Below are 19,181 nucleotides of genomic sequence, written 5' to 3'. Positions count from 1 at the left end.
GCTCATGTCACTGCTGGTGGAAGGGCCTAGAGGAAGCTCAAGATAACCTCTTTACACGGCATTTGGCCTACCCTACCACAACGGCCAGACGTCTTGTATGGGGTGGGCATATTCAGGTTTTTCCCACCATATGCGACTTGCTGATTAACGAACTGTGGTGCATATATGTTGCCTGCTGGGTTGACAAGTGAGGGGGATTAAATAAAAAACGTGTTGCCACTGGACACATCCGAAAAATATATCTGGGAGTTATTTAAACCTTTCATATTCAGACAGATCAAACAGGATTGTGGCATTGGGTCATGCACAATGGGAAAGTTAAAAAGTAAAAATTTCAGTCAAGAGCCCATTACAACTCATGATCTCTCTGGTGTTAATACAATTAGCAGCACTTTGTGTAAAGTTTATATTAGCCCACAATCTAGTTTTACTTGGCGGGGTTAGATCGCGTAAATATAAATGTGGCGTTAAACCTGCCACCACCCGACACAGCCAATGAGTAAGGTTTGTCACGTAAACAGAACATGCCAATTCGTTACTAGTACAGCACACCAGTGATTTGGAGAGCAGATCTGACTGTCGCCTGATAATGCTAGTTATAGTTACCGGCGAAACGTCGTACTTAGATTGTAAATGTTGTGGATTTGTTGTGCAACACACTGGTGTGCTGTACTCGTAACGAATTGACATGTTCTGTTTATGTGACAAACCTTACTAATCGGCTGTGTCGGGTGGTGGTGGGTTTAACAACACATTTATATTTACGCGATATAACACCAAAAAAACACCTATATTATGGATGATATTGGTCGCGAAAGCCTACGTGTTAAGTTTAGATTAGTTTTTGGTTGCAGGACTGTGGAATATGGAATTTCCTGCACTGGCTCAGAGCCACAAGTGAGGATGGACACCACCCAAATATTCATCTTGGCAGGGACACACTTTGGGTGAAACCACTACACGACCACTTTTCATTGCTATCAATGGGCAGTCAATAGACAGTCATAGTCACTCCACATTCACTGCAAAGTGACTGCGGACTCACAGTCGCTCCACGGTCACTCCACAGTCACTCCAATGGTTCCTGTTCATTGCTATCATTGCTATCAAGAGACAGTTTCTCCAATTCACAAATGTTCAGCAGCTGCTCTTGTTCTGTTGACATGTTGTTTCATTTAGACTGCTGAACTGTCAGCAGGTACAAACGCAGCTATGTGGTGGCCAGCATTTTGTAATTCAGTGCCCCTCCTCTCCCACTCCCTCCCTCCCAAGATCTTTATTTTTGATGTATCTCAATACAAATGTGTCAACAAATATATATTTTTAACAAGCTGCCGTATTCATATTATGCAACCTTTACTCAATCCGATTTTATTGATTTTTTTTTGTAACGGTATAGTTCTGCTGTACAGTTTACTGGATAGTCTTCCTAAGAAATGACACCTCATAAAAACATATACAGGACATACATATAAAAAAATGTAACAATTTGTATGCACTTTTTATAAAGGATGGATGATCTTTACTCAAGCCGACATGATGTATATTAGTTTCGCAAAACGGGGAGCATTTTAATTACGAACTGAAATGAATTGTCACAAACACTCATCGTTGCATGTTGACAACCAATTACAAGAACCATGGGACCTTTTGCTGTAAACATATTACAGATATTATGCATTGGCCAACACCCAGCAGTTCACTGGTGAGCTTAATTTCTCCTAAGCAATTACTGCTGGAAGCATTTTTGTGACATTTGGTTACACATTTTAAAATTTTTTGAGCTACTACAAATAACAATTAAACACCACTTCAACAATACTGTCAAGGATGATTAAACCGCTCATTCTGACAACGTTAGAAACAACCGTGCTTTTAATATCAAAGTGCGTTCATGGCTGCTTCAAACCATTGCCTGAAATTGGTGTCTACGTCAAGTGGATGTCATACCACTGCATTGATTTTTTTTTCTTTCGGTTATGCCATACAGCTCTCCGTGGTGCTTTAAGGTTGTACAACATAGTGTTCGGGATGGATTTTATTCAATTCCTGACAAAGCTTCCAGCACGTGTAGTGAAACGTCGCACATCGTGCCCAACAAAACGCGATACAAGCCGAAAACAGATGGGAGAGCTAAGTGGGTATTAACTTTCTTTAACCTCGTGGTACTATGACTATAATGCCTCACACTCAATCTACAAACACTACTCTTCCCAATAACATCTGGCATCTCAGCAGTATTTATTTGACAAGCCGACTGCTGATGAGTCCCACAAGATATAGTTTATTTGCTTAAAAACGTATGGTGCTTAATAATATTGTTCTGGAAAGCTAATCTTATGATGGAATAAAACATAATAATATATAAATTAATATATCAAAGGACAGAAGGGAGTTCTGCTTGTACATGCTGTTGCACAGTCTACAAGGTCAAAGATCAACTCAGTCGTCATCCTTTCCAATGAGATCAAAGTAGCACTGCATTGTGGGAGGTCAATATTGTTTGTCATCAGGAGATACTGGCTCCCGTTGTGAGTGAAATTTACAGCATTGGTTCAGGGCCACCAAAGGACATGGGTACGACCGATACTTATTTCCACATGGATACACTTTGATGGTTTTTGTTTTTAAAGCTTGATAATAACCTGGTTCCAGAAGTAGCTCCCAGCCCATGTGGCAGGTCAGACATCGCGCTGAAAAATACATGGTGCAACCAATACTATAAATTATTTTTTATTTTACCAGGTAAGACCCACTGAGCTGTATAGCTTCATTTCAGAAGCAACCTGGCCACAAATGATAGCTCGATGAAGTGGCTTATCACGTGCAAATGTATAGAAGTAAAAACCTCTAAACGCACGTTTCTAAACGTGGAGGAAAAAAACGGAGGACCCGGAGAAATATCCACACCACCACGGAGAGAACACGGAAACTCAAAATATACAGGCGTCATGGTTAGAATTAAACCAACGATTTCCTGAATACCAAATGAAGCAGTTCACATCTCGTCACCTCAGCACCCGATAATCTGCAAATACATCGGAAAGATGTATAGCACAACTGCGAAGCACGTACGCAGTGGTGTAACAATCTGTGGCACATTGAGACCAGGTGTGGAGGGTATAAAAAAAAACGCGTGTGCTTTTGTTTTTAATTGTAAAGTTTCGTCATGCTTAATTGAGTCAGTAAATGTAAATTTCCGTGTGTGGAAATGCAGCGTAGTAAACACTGCCATTTGCCACTGTTATCAGTTTAGCAGCCTTTGCGATACATTTATATGTATACCGTGTGAATTTAGATTCACAGTCAGGTCAGTGTTGCATTGTTTAAACGATCATTGAAGTTGTGCTAATGTTTAATATTAACAGCACTTGAGCCAGTGTTGGAAATTCCACGTTGTTATGGTAGAACCAATAAACCATTACTCATCGTCACTTACTCATATTTAAGGATTCCACCTTCCTGTCTTTATTTGCCTTCACATGCGTAGTTGGTAAATGCCATCACATTGGTCAAAGTGCAATCCAGCGAAAGGCATGCACTCTAATGGTGTTCTAGTGGGGACTGTGAAACCGGTAGCTGTAATAACCAAAGGTCAAGCAAGTAACATGCAATATTAAACCATTTCTATTGTTCATCATTACTGCATTGCGCCAAGCTCCATCTACAAATGGAATTTCTAATACTTCACCCTCTGCGATATCTTTTGCTGAATCTTAATGGAAATAGGTGTTCTGTAAACAAATCATTATGAAGCTAGGTATACAAGACACTGAAAGCATGCAAAATGAAGGCTATACTATTGTCGTTTGTATGTTTGTCTCGAAACCCATATGAAATAAAATTGCCTGAGTTGAAATGGTAAAATAATAGTTTTTTTTCAATTTTAGAAACCAATAATACATTTAAAGAAGGTGAATAAATCAAAACCTGATTGAGAACATTTCCTTTTCATTCCTGTAACACGTATGCAGGAGACGGAATGTAATTCTAATGTGAATATGAAATGAAAGAAGGAATTGGACCCGTGCACTTAAAAATAATTCTAACAAAACAACGAACGACAGTATGTATTTATTAAGTGGCTATCGTTGTATCATCACCTTTTTTTGTCGACATTGAAATAGTGTCTTCTTGTCAGATTCCTCTTTTGATCTATATATTTGTCAGTTTCTTAATGCAATTTCAGTGGGTATGTTCCATTGTTTTTTAATATTTGTTATTACGATAGTTTACGATTATTTAAGCCTTGCTTTTCACGAAAGTTATTCACAGCAACATTATTGGATGTGACCTTTTTTGGCAGTACCAACGTGTAAAAAAATAAGAATGAGTCTTACCCTTTCTAGCAATAAAACAGTTGTTAAGATGTACTCTGGTCTGACACTGATGAGACTACGCCCTAAAGAAGGCTGTTTCTGGTGTAGACTAATCAATTTCCAGGACAATGCATATATTAGAGGATGTTTTGTTTGCATGTTCACCACAAGTACGTGTGGTTAATGCAGACACGATTCCTTGAAAAAAATTCCTATTTGGTGTTGAACATCTTAACACCTGTTTTGTTGCCATAATGGGTTAAACCTATTGTTATTCATGGAAGTTTGTGAAATTCGCTGAGGTAAATAAAGCGATAATAATGCATGGAAACAAATATTCATAATCTCACATTTGCTGATGATTTAATCATTCGTGGAAATTTTTGAGGATCCTTGTGTAGAAAGCTGCACAAGTGGGACTCCATGACGAATGAGACAAATATAAAAGCTAAGTGAAATAATATGGCGAAAACAATAGCAGATCTCTGTTGTGGGGATGCAACTGGAACACCCATCAGAATGTATAGGTGTAGGGCAGTTACAGAAGCAATCTTGGGATCAGTGTGGTGAATAAAGAGGCACATGCAGCAGGTTGGAGTGTTTTTAGGAAATCAAACATACCCGATTAGCCACGGTTGGCTACGTATGGTATGGTGCAAAATAAGTCCAACATACACTAAATAACGTTGTTTTATCATTGTATGTTACCTGCTATGCCATATCAGAAACATAACCGATGACAATTCATATAAAATAATCGGTGAAAGAAACACAAAGAATAAATGATGGAGAGATGCATGGTAGGAATTTCCCATCATCTGCTTTGCCAGTCGATTTTAAACATCATGTGACATCTGTCGCAAGAGTAGGTCATTCTATGCAAGTGTCCTGGTCCAAATTTGCCTTGCTGAAAACACAACCCACATTACTAGTTTTGGAATATACATATCAAGTATCCCCCCCACCCTTACTGGCAGACCACAGAGCTTTGGCAATTGTTGGCGTGGGTTTCTGGCTGCCGTCCAGTTTGTCTGTGGTTTCCTGCCCTATCGAGCGAAATGGACCGAATAGCCCAGAAGTTCAGCATGCATACATACATACGAACACTCTCATTATGACACTTTTTGATGTTCTGATATCCTGAGAGACAGAGAACACATGGATCAGAGAAAATGTGCAATTTTGGAGTTATGGACGTCACTGGTAATACAACTCATGTATTGAGGGACTGTGTGTTGTCTTGTTGTGGTCTGGGACTGGTTTTGCTCTCGTTTTGATGCCTTGCCCAAGCTTGAGAATCGGTGCACTCATACAATTTTAACTAATACCCTTAATACATTTAACAAATACATTTTCAGTGTGCTTACCTTTCCTATACTTTGCACTCCTTTCTTCTTTGTATTGTTAGTTATTGTTACTTTTTGACCCGCCCCTAATGGACATCTGTGGGAAAAAAGAACTTCATAGCTCATGAGATTTCTCCAAGATAAATAAAAGTTAGCTTGGGCAGGACTCATCACTCGAAGGCTTGATAGCTGGTATTTGAGTTTAATGGCAGAGTGGCGGCCAAAGGAGAACCCATGCTGAGAGACTTTTTGCGGTCGAGATAAAGCTGAGGTCAGCCAGTGTGAGTGTCTACGCAGCTTGTTGTGTTATTCAACTATGAGGGAATGGCGACGTCTTGGGCAGGCCTTCGTCTAGCTGTGGATGAATCATGGCTGGTAATTATCTTTTAAAAAGGAAACGCAATCGTAAAAAAGCTCAAACTGTGAGTGAAAAGTTAAATCTCACTGCATTGAAACGGCAACTTGTTTTTACATTATATTGGGTACTACACTGCCTAAGTGTGCCATCTTGTGATATTTTAAATGGAAGCGTTACGTTATTTATGCTTTTTTTTTATTAATCTGTATATACTTTTTTATTACCTTACATGGATTAAATAAATCATATATTGTGTAATTCCTCGTCTTCTACAGCGTCTGGGGTTATTGGCAAATCTTCCTTATATGCAGAGATAACCGCTTCCTACTCTTTGTGTCTTTCGGTAAAGTCACGTAGATAGCAACATTATCAAATCAAATAAAATGACGTTTCGATCGCAACATAAGCAATCGTCTTCAGGTGAAAAAATACAGCAGGTGGACTTCTGAGGCAGGAAGAAATATAGCGAGAGAGCTATTGCAGCCAAATGTTACATAGGTTTGAGATAGGTACAACCCAAGGGTAAGTGGGCGGGGCTAGAGATGGAATTTGCAAGTAAATGTAAGATCGCAGAGCTAGGCATACCTCAGCTATTGTGTTGCTAGAGATTAGCATGTAAGATCTCAGAGCTCGGTATGCCTCGGCTATTGTGTTGCTAGAGATTAGCAGGTATTGCTCGAGATTAAAGCATGTCAATGTGAGATGGCTCCCGCAGCAGCGGCTGTGTTAATGAGAGACATTCAGCCAATTAAACAACGAGCGCCACCGCCGAATCGAGGAAAAGGGAGCAGCAGCTATGTTAGTGAGACATTTAGCCTGTTAATGTAAAGGCATTTAACAGGTAATGTAACTCAGAGAGTCGGAAATAACTGCTAACATAAGCAGGTAGGATGGAAGCATCACAGCCATAACGTCCTTCCAATGATTATTCAGTTTTTACCCATCTTCTCGGTTGAAATTGTGTATGTTTATATATCTGTATGGCATCATGAACAAATATTTCTTGATAGCCAGTGGGTTTGCATAGTACCTTCGTCTTGGAGAAATACATTTCATGTGTGCCCACAGTGTTAACACAATGATCAGCCACGGCAGAGATGTTGGTCCTACCGTGTTTCAGATCCGCCTTGTGTTCACAAACACGGTCCGAGACATGTCGCTTAGTTTCCCCAATGTAACTACTGCCACAGCCACAGCTTAGTTTGTAGACACCGGGGTATTGCATGTCAGGGATCACATCCTTCACAGATGGGATCAGATCACAAATGTATGTACTGTGTTGAATCGGACCTGGACCTTGTGTTTGCACATGATTTTGGAAATATTTTTGGTGACCCCTGCTATGTATGGTGATTGTCTTGTCAGATTCGATGTAGTTTCTTTGTTTACCAAGCTGGAAGTTCAACATCTACAAGTGGGAAGCTGAAGCTCTCCATCTTGCGAGGCAACCACGTGGTCGGAGACCCGAGTGAGGAATCGGATTGCACGACCATTCCGGGCCGGCACCATACAGTGACATCCCTGATGTCACTACGCATATAGTATCAGAGTATGTTTTTTGTTTGCATTCTGACCACAAGCATTGTGGTTAATGTAGACATGGTTCCTTGAAAAAGGTTTCAGTTTGGTGTTTTGACATCTTAACACCTGTTATGTTGCTAGAGAAAAGGGGGAAAAAAAACTATTATCACGTTTCTAAATGTGGACACAAAGATAACACGGACTGCTTTAATCACAGGTAAAGGCTCCACTGTGCTCTGTAAGCAAACATGTGCGCAGAGGATCAAGCATACCTTACATTGTGTGAAATTGCTGGACATGTGAACGTCGACAGAAAATGACAGTGCCCGCCCTGCACATCACTGCACTGGCTGTGAGCGTTGGAGTGGTCGATGTGGCTCTATGACTGTCCAATATGTGACGTACTGTAAACGTTTAAACAAATCTAGGGAAACGATGGACTAAGTTAACTCCTGCCTGGAGTTAACTTAGTCCATCAATTCCCTAGATGCGGGCGGAGCACTGGGCTACATTTCCACCCATCTGGATAGCACTGTGAGTGGTATACCACATTCGTATAAACACACAAACATTGCAATTTGGAATTCAAATGCAAACCAAATCCATGAGGTTTTGGAAGCATTCCCTCACTATCCACCTCCCAACACCCCTTGCTGCGTGCCCCCCTTCCCTTCAGGCCGACTGGTTTATTTTTCTCGTTTTTAATGCACTACTTCAAAGCTGATTATGGCAAATGTCAGTCATGCCATGTTAATTTTCTGTGAGGTGAAGTCGGTCCACGTGAGCAATTTTAAGACGAGGAGGGGCTCTACCAGACCACACATCCTCCTCGTTGCAGTTCCAGCGGTCGTTAGCATTTCTCTAACTGGGTCCCGTGGTGATTGGTAAGGGCAGCTGTCTTGAAATCTTGGCCAGGGGTCTCCTCGTCCCTCCCATACCGATAATCGGGAAGTGGTGGAGCTTGCCTCAAATCCAGGCGAGGGTTAATGAGTCGCACAAATGGGGTGAAACTCATTTCCTGGGGGCGTCGAGGAGAAGGGACGTACCCTGGCTCGATAGGAGAAGGGAGTACAGCAAGAAAATATGGACTCTAACCTGTTCTGTCTGTATGCGATAGTGTTCCCCCTGACATGCGTGAGTTTTTGTCCGGGTGCTCCCATTTCCTCCAACATGTAAACACTCATGAATTGGCCAATAACTGAACATATAGAGAAGTGCAGAGCTTGGGTAATTGTTGGCACCAGTTGACTGTCTAGCTTCCTTCCCGCTTGTCTGTGGTTCATTGCGCTCGTGAGTATTTTGTTTCTCTACGAGAGTGAGCGAAAACTGCAGGTTATTAGTTTGAAATTAGTATAATGCATGTGCACCCCTTTATGGAAAGTTACCGATAGTTGTCATATGATGTTGCAAGGTTTCCACGAGAGAAATGTGGACTTTCCACCACACACGTGAGGAATCGATCGCCGTGAAGTACTCGTTTGAGCAAGGAGAAACATGACTTAATCATTTACCGACGTTTGCAGTGTTCCACGTAGATTGAAAAGAAACTGATTTTTATTCAAAATGTCGGTTAATCTTGCTGTCAATGTCCCAATGTGTATAGGAGATATTTAGTGGACAACGTGTGGAGGTACAGGTCCAAGTGTTAAAAGGAAGTGCTGGCGTGCTAAAATTCGTGTTGGGCATTTGCTTGCCGCTGTATTTGATTCAAAACATTTGTATTCTTTATTTTTGTTTGCAATGTTGATCAATGATTTAGGGTGTTTCTATGACATGAAAGCAAATTCAGATTTCGTTTCTCGGGGTGTACCTGCGTAGTGATAGCGATTTTATGACAATGACTTGTTAATATGAATATTTCTCATATATCACACATACACAAGTATTTGACAGCCTTGTTTTACGTAAGCTTCCAATGGCAACGTGCCCTAGAACTGTTCCTTGGTAATAAGCAGCAGATATAAGCTGCATTTCTCAGACATGTCCGATAAGAACTACAACAATAATACGCAATTTGGAAAATGCCACTTGTTCGTATACATCAAAATGTGTCAATGCCATTGCCTGGTGGAGTGTTGGGTTGCCATACGTATTATGGATGGTATTGTCATGACTCTAAATGAATAAACGTAACTGAGTGAACAAGTTAAACACAACGCTATAAATCCTTGTCATTGTACATTTAAACGAGTATTTTGAGTTACAAATGCCAAGCGTTTAGAAGTGGCCGTCTGAACATTTCCATTCGTGACTTATTTTAATTAAAATGATTGATGCCGTCAATTCCAAAGGCCAGTGACATTAATGCACGCTGTCATTTAGAGTAATTTCGATTTTGCCTGCACTTAAGGATGTGTCAATTGCAAGATTAATTAGTCGGACTCATCTGGAAAATGACTGCTCGTGTACTGCCACCGCTGGCGGGCGGCGCTTCGGTGACGCACTGCATTTGAAGGTGATTTGCCTTGTTATCGGCACCTTGCTTAACAAACCCGTACACTAATGGGCCTCGCATTTCTGAAATATTAAGGATAATTACACTGAGGGATGAACATTCGGTGTGACCTATTAAGACATGGCACTGAAATGGTTTTGAAAGCCTGTATAGATGTAAGACTTAAAAAGGCTATGAGCTCTATTTTTCTGACCTTAGAACTATTAACATTCGACACTTTCCTATTTATGTTATCAACCAGACAGAAATGATGGGCTGTTTCCATCTCCGACATATATTTGAACTTGAAATATTCTGTAAATTTTAGTGTGCAATATTCATGGGATACTAAATAGTTCCTTAAGGAATGAACTACAAACTATATACATATATATAACCAATATCATTTAAATTCAAGCCGTTTGGAATTATAGATTGTGTTTGCTGATAGTCCTTTAATTAAAGATGTTTAGGTTTAGATAATTTGTGTCATTCAATAAATACAAGGCAAATGGCAACAGGAAATAGTTCTCAGTCCAACAGTGTTGTTATCTCGACTTATTATGCACGATTTAGTTCAATAAACTTATATATATATAAAAACATACAAATCACAACGTAACAGCCTCAGGACGTTACATCTTTACACAATGATTTGGCCAAATACACACTCAAAATGGCATTGCAATTAATACCTAAATAAACAGAACAGCTCGTTTATTCTCATTTGGAAAACAAAATAAACATAAATTCCTTAGGAAATGTATCTTTCCATCATTTATGAGTTTTAAAAGGTTGCCTTACTTTGTTTGCATGTTGAACACTTATGCTGAATGCTAATACAGATTACCTCTTGGTTTGGTTTAGCTTGTCATGGCTCAAAGAGAGTAACCACACCAGGTGTGAAGATTTATTATTTTTAATGCTTTTTATTTGTCGTTATGTTTCTCTCTTCCTCCCAATATTATAATTATGTAGTTTGTTACGTCACGAAACAGTGTCAATTTCTAACTCTTCCAGAACAGTGCATCACCCCACGTTATAGAATTTTCCAAAGAAGGTGATTTGACAGAAACAAATTCTGAGATCTCTTCAGGTGACCTCTTAGCCACACTCGGAGTGTTGCACTTTCGCCTGCATTGTCCTATTGTGGCGCTCAATCGGATTAACGTATTTAATTTGCAGTATAATCAACGAGGAGACAAAGGCAGCTGGATGTGATATTGGTCACACCATTTCATTGTGTCATGCCGGCTCCCGTAAAAGTTTGCCAATGACACTTTTCCTTTGTTCCATTAGTGGACAAAACACTCTTCACATGTATTTTAAATGTCAAGCACAACATACTTTAAAAACAGTAAAAAAAAGTTAAATCGGTATTTTCAATAAATAACGTCCAAAATACATCGTCATAATCGACCTTAGTCAATCCACTGCTGAATGAAGGTCTCGTCCAAGCCCCCGCACACCTTGACGATCCTGCAAATACTCGTGTCAATGTAAACATCCACCTAGCATCCGCTCCATCTCCTGGGAGACGTTCTCACGGATAAGTTCCATTCCTTGGCTGCCACTCCATCATTCAATTTCCCTGCTGTTGTCCATCCTTTCTATGTGTCCAAATATTGCCACATACATGCAAGATACAAATCTGCCGAGAGAGAATGTTCTTAATCAATGTGCACTCCCTGTTAGTCATACATGGTACCATAACACAATAATTGACAAGAACAACAAAAACCCTGAAAAGTATACAAATAAGCATGGAGAGAAGCATGTCTGGAATTTCACTGAGAGAACACATGGATGAGAGTACACACAGGTTAACGACATTGTTAAAAAAAATAAGGAAAAGTAACTGGGAAGGAGCCATCACTTGAAGGGATGATGGCTGATGGTTTATAATGAAGTGTTGTTTGGGGAAAATGGGAGGAGTCGAAAAAAGAGGAAACCCTAACAGAGAATGGCTTGACTACGACATAATACGAGATTGGTGCCAGAAAGATGTGGCACTACTTGAGAATGTTGGCACAAGACATAGTGAAAAGTGGAAACAAATGACGAAATGTGCAGTGGACACCTACGGACTATCTGCCCATGGATAATCATCATGATGATTTAATTATTAAGTTCAGCTTTACAAAAGCATTCCAACCACCTCCCTTGTGCGTCTTAATTTCATCATTTTGATTCCAAGATGCACATTCTCTGGTGTTTTTCAGCTGCGTCCCTTCCACCAACGTCTCAAATTGTTTAGCGACCGTGTTGTACACGAGCTTTATTTTTTGCTCGGAAATATATTGCAAAATTAAATAGAAACTGTTCTTAACAAACTTATGCATGTGCCTGCTCGTAACAAACCTCGTTACTTTTACTCTATGACACATATGGCATGTGTACACTATTCAAAATCTCCCAGTTATTCCACAGAACAATGCAATGCACAATAACACTTTGCAATACTACGCGTAATAATATACACAATACCACTATACAAAATGAAATAGTGGTAGTGTCTCTAAAATACAACTATAAAATAGTGGAATTGTGTATAGTGGTATTGTGTATATTAATACAGTTTTTTGTGTTTTGTTTGTTGTCCTTCCCCCACACCTCTGATCGTCACAGTATGAAAGAAGCTCAACATACATACATACAAATACTGTACGAAATATTATAGAGAATGAAACTAAACACCATACACACTACTATACAGTATACAGAATACCACGATAAAATAGGCAAGATGGAAACTCATAACAGGTTTTTTTAGTTTTGGTCACTGAAATAAAAGATAATCTCAACATTTTGGATAATTGGCATTCTTCGGGAATGTAAATAATGCAATTATATATATATGCTAATGTTAGGGATGTGAAGATCAAAGGAAAACAAATGTTGGAATTATTCCAAGAATGTGAAATTACATTTAGTGATATCACGTCCATGTGCTCTGTGCTTTTCCTGCCAAAAGTGACACCAATTTGGCGATATTTGACTTGACCAATTCTTTAATTATTAATGTTTGTTTTTATTAATGGACCTTTATCTAAAAAAAAACATCAAACACCAATATTTGAGATGACTACATTTAGTTAATAATCATGCAATCTCTCAATGTAACAAACCTATATTAAGAAAACCAAAGTAAAATCTGAATGAGTATAAAAGTCTGGAAATATGATATATGAAGAAAAAAAGTGAAACCCGTTGCCACCACATGTTGGAGGAACATGCAGCTGAAAAAAACATTCAAATAAATATTTGCTGTACATTATATTTTTCTTATTTTAAAATGCAACCTAACATTACGAATGTATTTAAAATAAAAATACTCAAATATATGATATTAAATATTTTAAATGTGTACATTTGTTTGTAATACTACCTACTCCCGACGAGTTAGGATTTAAGCATTTCAGATGGTCAAGGACAATGTCAGATCTTTTTTTGGTATTTTTTAGTTTTTATATCATTGTGAATTTAATTAAATCCTTAATGCTATTTCCACTTAATTGCATTTAATGTCATGATAAATTATTTAAATTGTTCGAATTTGACATGCATTTCTATTATATTTTACAACATCATGTACTTTTAGAGAAATTATACAAATTGCAGCTAATTTTAATTATGTGCAGCAGGTGTTCGTATTCTTGTCAGTTTTGTATTTATATGATATTTGATTTCTGTGTTCCTATTTTAAATACCTGCTTGCTTGTAAGTGCAGCACAACCATCTACAGTTCATGAGAGAAAAACTAAATAAACTTGGTGTTATGACATTGACACTTGAAATTCTGATATTGCAATTATTAATTAGTTTTGGCTGCCATCAATCATATTTGACTGTGATTTTAAGAAATTGCCATGGTGGTCGATGTTTTAGCAAAGAAGGATTTATGCCAGAGGAAACATATCCAACGTTGCAAACACATTCACATCACAAAATGCATTGTCTTGCTGTTGCAACAAGTATCAGTTGATAATTTTCAAGACATTATATGACACACAATGGGGTATTTAACTAAATGCTTCGTAGATGCAGCCTTTAAATATCTGTATACATAACTAGTTGCTCCATTACAGTGACCATTCTTCATCGCAGACTGCAAGGTCTGGTACTTATTTGGGATTCCCTGCTTTTAATAAAAGAGACACTTGTAAATTCTAGATTTGAAGCTTTCGTGACTGCAAGGATTCATACTCTTAGTTCTTTCGGTAAAGTCACGTAGGTAAAAATGAAATTAAAATTAATAAAAATAAAACAATAAAAATCACGACGTTTCGGAGGCAACACAAGCTTCCGTCTTCCGAAACGTCGTGATTTGTATTGTTTTATTTTTATTAATTTTAATTTCATTTTTACCTACGTGACTTCACCGAAAGAACTAAGAGTAAGACACTTGTAAAACAATTACGGATATAATATTTACGAAATAATATTTAATTAACTGATTTTTACTTTATGTGGCTTTTACCTCGATGCTTATGTCAGCCTATAGGATTGGAAATCACAGCTTAAATAACAATGGACAGATATTTTCAGGAAACGACCATTTTCAGAACATGCCGGGAATGAATGCAAATGCTGTTGTGCGTTTTTTTATAGTTCTTAGTGTGCACCACTACCAACGCTGTATCACAAAACCACATTTTTTACTTTTAAACACTTTTGCTGCTAGTGAGTTGCACTAATTAAAAAAAATGGTGTTCAATAAATGCAGGATTAATCATTATTCCCAGGATTAACGAACGCTTTAGAGCATTGTTGGACCAGGTATTTTCTACGTAAAAAAATAACAGTGTCATTGAGAAAACTGGTTGCTTTATACCATTCGACCACTGATATTTGATCACCCCCTCATATTTATAGAGAAGCGAGCACTGAAGTTCTCGTGAATATGGTTATTGATCGAGTGTGGCGTTACGTCCGGGCAAGCTAAGTGTCATTAGCAAGGGCGGGCGTGCTTCCCCTTGACAGTCCCCTAGATACTGATTGGCCGCAAGGCTTCGTTGTGGAATGGAGCTCCACCCATCGTGCACGGTGAATTAATTTGGTGGCACGGCCGATGTGGAATATCTGGCTCATGCCAAATATCTGGCTCATGCCAGATATTCCATTAAAAAAACAAATATGCGTGAAAGCTAACACCACATTAAACAGCTCTGTAATATATTTTAGGGTTGCAACATGTGTTGTTCGCTACAGAGTTATACAGCACGAAAAACAACCGATGCAGTATGACTATATGAACCAGGCTCTGAACATTTAAACTGGCCTTGCATTTGCTTATTTACATGCACACTAATGGTAATCACTGGTAAAGAAAGTCCATTAGTTGATGTTTCTGAACGATTTTTTATTCTTTTTGTAGCAGAAAAGATCATTGTCTGCTTACCTTGTGGATATATTTTCTACCCACAATCTACGAAGCTCAGACATAAAAAAAACACAATATGCCGTAGCAAACAAATTACACAGCAGTAGCGAACATCACCACTTTGGAAGTGGGTTTATGGGTCAATTATTTTATCACACTGCACTCTTGTCCTGTTGCTACATAACCACTCCTGAGCACTTGACATGAAAGCACCTCCAATTAATACGGTTGGCTATGCATGGTGTGAAAGAAGTTCAACATATATATAGTTTTTCAGTCATTAAATTAGAGTACACTTGATACAAATGGCACACATTAACAGGAAAAAATGAGGTCCCTGACCTATCTGCATATATGTTGAGTATATTTAGTTTCCCAACAGGTTGAAATAGTCAATGAGGAATTGGCCAAATATCCCAATTAGGAACTTGCTAAAACTATTTTTGATTGCTCTGAATACAAATTCATTGGCTGAAAACAGTAATATATATGGAGGACTGGAGAGCTCGGGTAATTGTTGGCATTGGCTCCCGCCAGGCTGCCTTACAGCTTGCCTGTGGTTCATCAGCAATATGCATGAATGACGCAATATAAAAAAAGTTATTGTAACATTAATCATGCAAATGAAATTACGCGTATAGTTTTCATGTTTGCAGGGATTGTCTTATCTACGAACTAGGTTGTTGGGGGGCGCCTATGGCGCCTGCGGCGCCCCCGCACAACCACAGCCTGTGGCGGCCCCGAACAGCCACAAGCTGCGGCACCCCCCAACAACCACAGCGTGTGGGAGCCCCCAACAGACTGGTCAAGTAAATCCTTATGATCCACTCATACAGCGTGCGGTGGGCCTTCATCCAGCAGTGGATTTAAGCACCAAACAAACTCGAGTACTAATGTAATGGACAGAGCACGGCTCTCCCTCAGGGCAGCAGTGGACAGAGCACGGCTCTCCCTCAGGGCAGCAGCGGAGCGAGCGCGGCTCTCCCTCAAGCCAGCAGTGGGGAGCACGGGGGTCCCTCAGGGCAGCAGTGGACGGAGCACGGCTCTGCCTCACTCTGACTCACCCGTCTCCTCTGAGCTGCATGCGATTGTGTGTGAGTGAGTGTGAGTGAGCTGTGTGTATGAGTGAGCCGTGTGTGAGTGGATCGACCGTCAGCTTTCCGTGGCTGCGTCTCCAGCGCTGTGGCCATAATGTTGCTGCTTCTCGGGCCTCCGATGTGTGGGGCACACCACAACAACACGAATTGGCCCGCTCGCGGTCACGTGACGCACTTTAACAAATCCGGGGGCGTACATGTTTTGGGGGGGCACACCTCTGGTTGGCTGCTTGCTCGCTGTCATGTGACGCACTTCAACCAATCCGGGGGCGTTAATCACAATCACAGAAGGACAGATCTGGGCTATTATATATGTGTATAGGTAACTGTTCATATGCCAAATTAAGACTTATTCTGGAAATATGCTTTATATACATTTTCAGCAGCTCCCCATGTCATATAGTGCAGTCTCCAACGAGTATTCACTCCACCTCTCTGGCCTGTATGTGCTATAAAGAAGGGCCATTGCCCAAAACCTCTCCTATTTTAAGGAGTATTATTGACGAATGTCTTGACAAAAAAAATGCGATTCATAGAGGCTTCTATCGATTCCGGACATGTTTCCATCTTCTAGCGTATAGGAAGTTTGTGTAAATTATACGTCCAGGGTTAGGTTTGTGAGCTATGTGATTCGGGAGAAGAACAACTAAACACTGTTCGGTCCTCCGGACAGCGGGTGTAGAATGTAGATGTTCACGATGTAATCCATTGTATTGGTTGTGGTCGGAGCGATCACCTTTCCATCACCTGTAATTTTCCAATTGTAGAAGAGGCACGTGTAGCGACCAGAGTCAATGTTCTGAAGCAGTTGATGGAACGCCACAGTTTTCTTGACAGATCAAAGGATATATTTTCTGGGTACATTGCCCGGTGGCAAATTTTCTTTAAACTCAACTTATGAGCCCATGAGATTATGGGCATAATTTTTTACATTTATGTGGGTTCCTCTGGCAATTTCTAGGATGATGCGCCGAATTTGATCATGTATCCTCATGTGCAAGCCAATTTCTTACAGCAACATTTTACCCCGTGAAGTTGGTAAACAGTATGGAAGTGTTATTGCTTCATTTAATTGAAATATGGGTTTCCCACTTTCTTTCACTGAAACTCCCTAGCCACATGACCCTACATGACCCCACCATGACTTCAAAATGTGCCATGCCAAATATTCGCGTGTCAGTTGTGCCAACAATGCTGCTTCGGTACCAAATGTTCGGGGCATTTATTTTGGCACATTTGAATTTGGCACAGTTAATTGGCACGACACCATCACGCTTCACTGGATTGTGGGAACGGTTCCAATGTGGCACAATTTAATTTAGCCATTTACGAACACGAGGGAGTAAAATAAAATCATCGTTTGCTTTCTACATATTTTTCTCCGGCAGCGAATGATAATGCAATACAAAAAACATATAAATCAAAATGACGACGGTTTAACATGACATAGATTGAAGGCCTGATGCATAATCCATTTTAATGAGGTATGTGATCACTTAAAAATAACCAAAAGGATGCATGCATTTCTGGCACATCATGAAACAAGGGAATGTTTGACTTGCAAAGTGACGGTTGTGTGTGTGTGTGTGGCATGACGATTTAGCGCTCTGTGCTACAATCCTGAAAACTTAAATTAATTTGCAATGTCAGGAGCACAGAGTATCACAGCTTGTCCTGTGCCTTCCCCTCGGTTGACTCAGCCTTATAATTTACTTGGCGTCGTGGGTAAATGCTTCCATTGCTTAAAAAAATAACTGTCATAGATGACTCTCCAATCTAAATCGCAACTTGATACTGAGCCGTCTATTCTTTGCAATAACGTCTCTTGCAATTGCATTTGACACATTGTCTGTTTACATGTTAGTTCAGTGGTAACCCTATATACTTTTACATTTCGATATCTCATGTTACACAGTTGCTGTTGCACTTCGTTCAGACACAATTTCAACCGAGAAGATGGGTACAAACTGAGAAATCATTGGAAGGACGTCATTGACCAGTTTAAGTCGTAACTGGCTGTGATGTTTCCATTCTACATGCCGATGTTAGCAGTTATTTCCGACTCTCTGAGTTATATACACGCTAAATGTCTCACTAACACAGCCACCGTTGCTCCTTGTCCTCGAGTTGGCGGTGTCCCTCGTTTTTTAACGAGATGGATGTCTCACTAGCACAGCCACCGATGCGGTGGTTCGCTTACATTAACATTATCTCTCCGATCTTACATTTACCCTTAGGCTAAACCCATTTCAAACCTATATAACATCCTGCTTCAGCAGCTCTCTCGCTATATTTTTCACCTGATGACGATTGCTTGTGTTGCGATCGAAACGTCGTGATATTTTTATTATTTTTCTATCTACGTGACTTTACCAAAAGACCCCAAAAATATGATATACTCTATTTAATTAGTTTTGCCTTCATAAATTTGGTGACAACCCAGGTTATTTATTACCAATTAGACTTATTGTCTTTAAGGACTGAATGAGGTGTCTTTGTATTTTTGTGTGTGTCTTGGTGCGTTATGTTGTGCTGTTTATAACATTGTGTTGATAACAATAATCAAATATCTAGATTTACTTCGTTTTACGTTATTTTTTTTTATATGTATTGAACTGGGTATATAAACTTTTCATACTACCCCAGTTTATCATAATATGATGTTCTTACTGCACAATAAATTTGTGGAGTTACATGGTAAATACGACTTTAATTTGGTCTCA

Source organism: Lampetra planeri, chromosome 14, assembly GCF_965212315.1.
Source record: "Lampetra planeri chromosome 14, kcLamPlan1.2.h2, whole genome shotgun sequence".
NCBI classification, from domain to species: domain Eukaryota; kingdom Metazoa; phylum Chordata; class Hyperoartia; order Petromyzontiformes; family Petromyzontidae; genus Lampetra; species Lampetra planeri.
The sequence above is the reverse complement of the archived record's forward strand: the minus strand, read 5'-3'. Positions refer to the sequence as shown.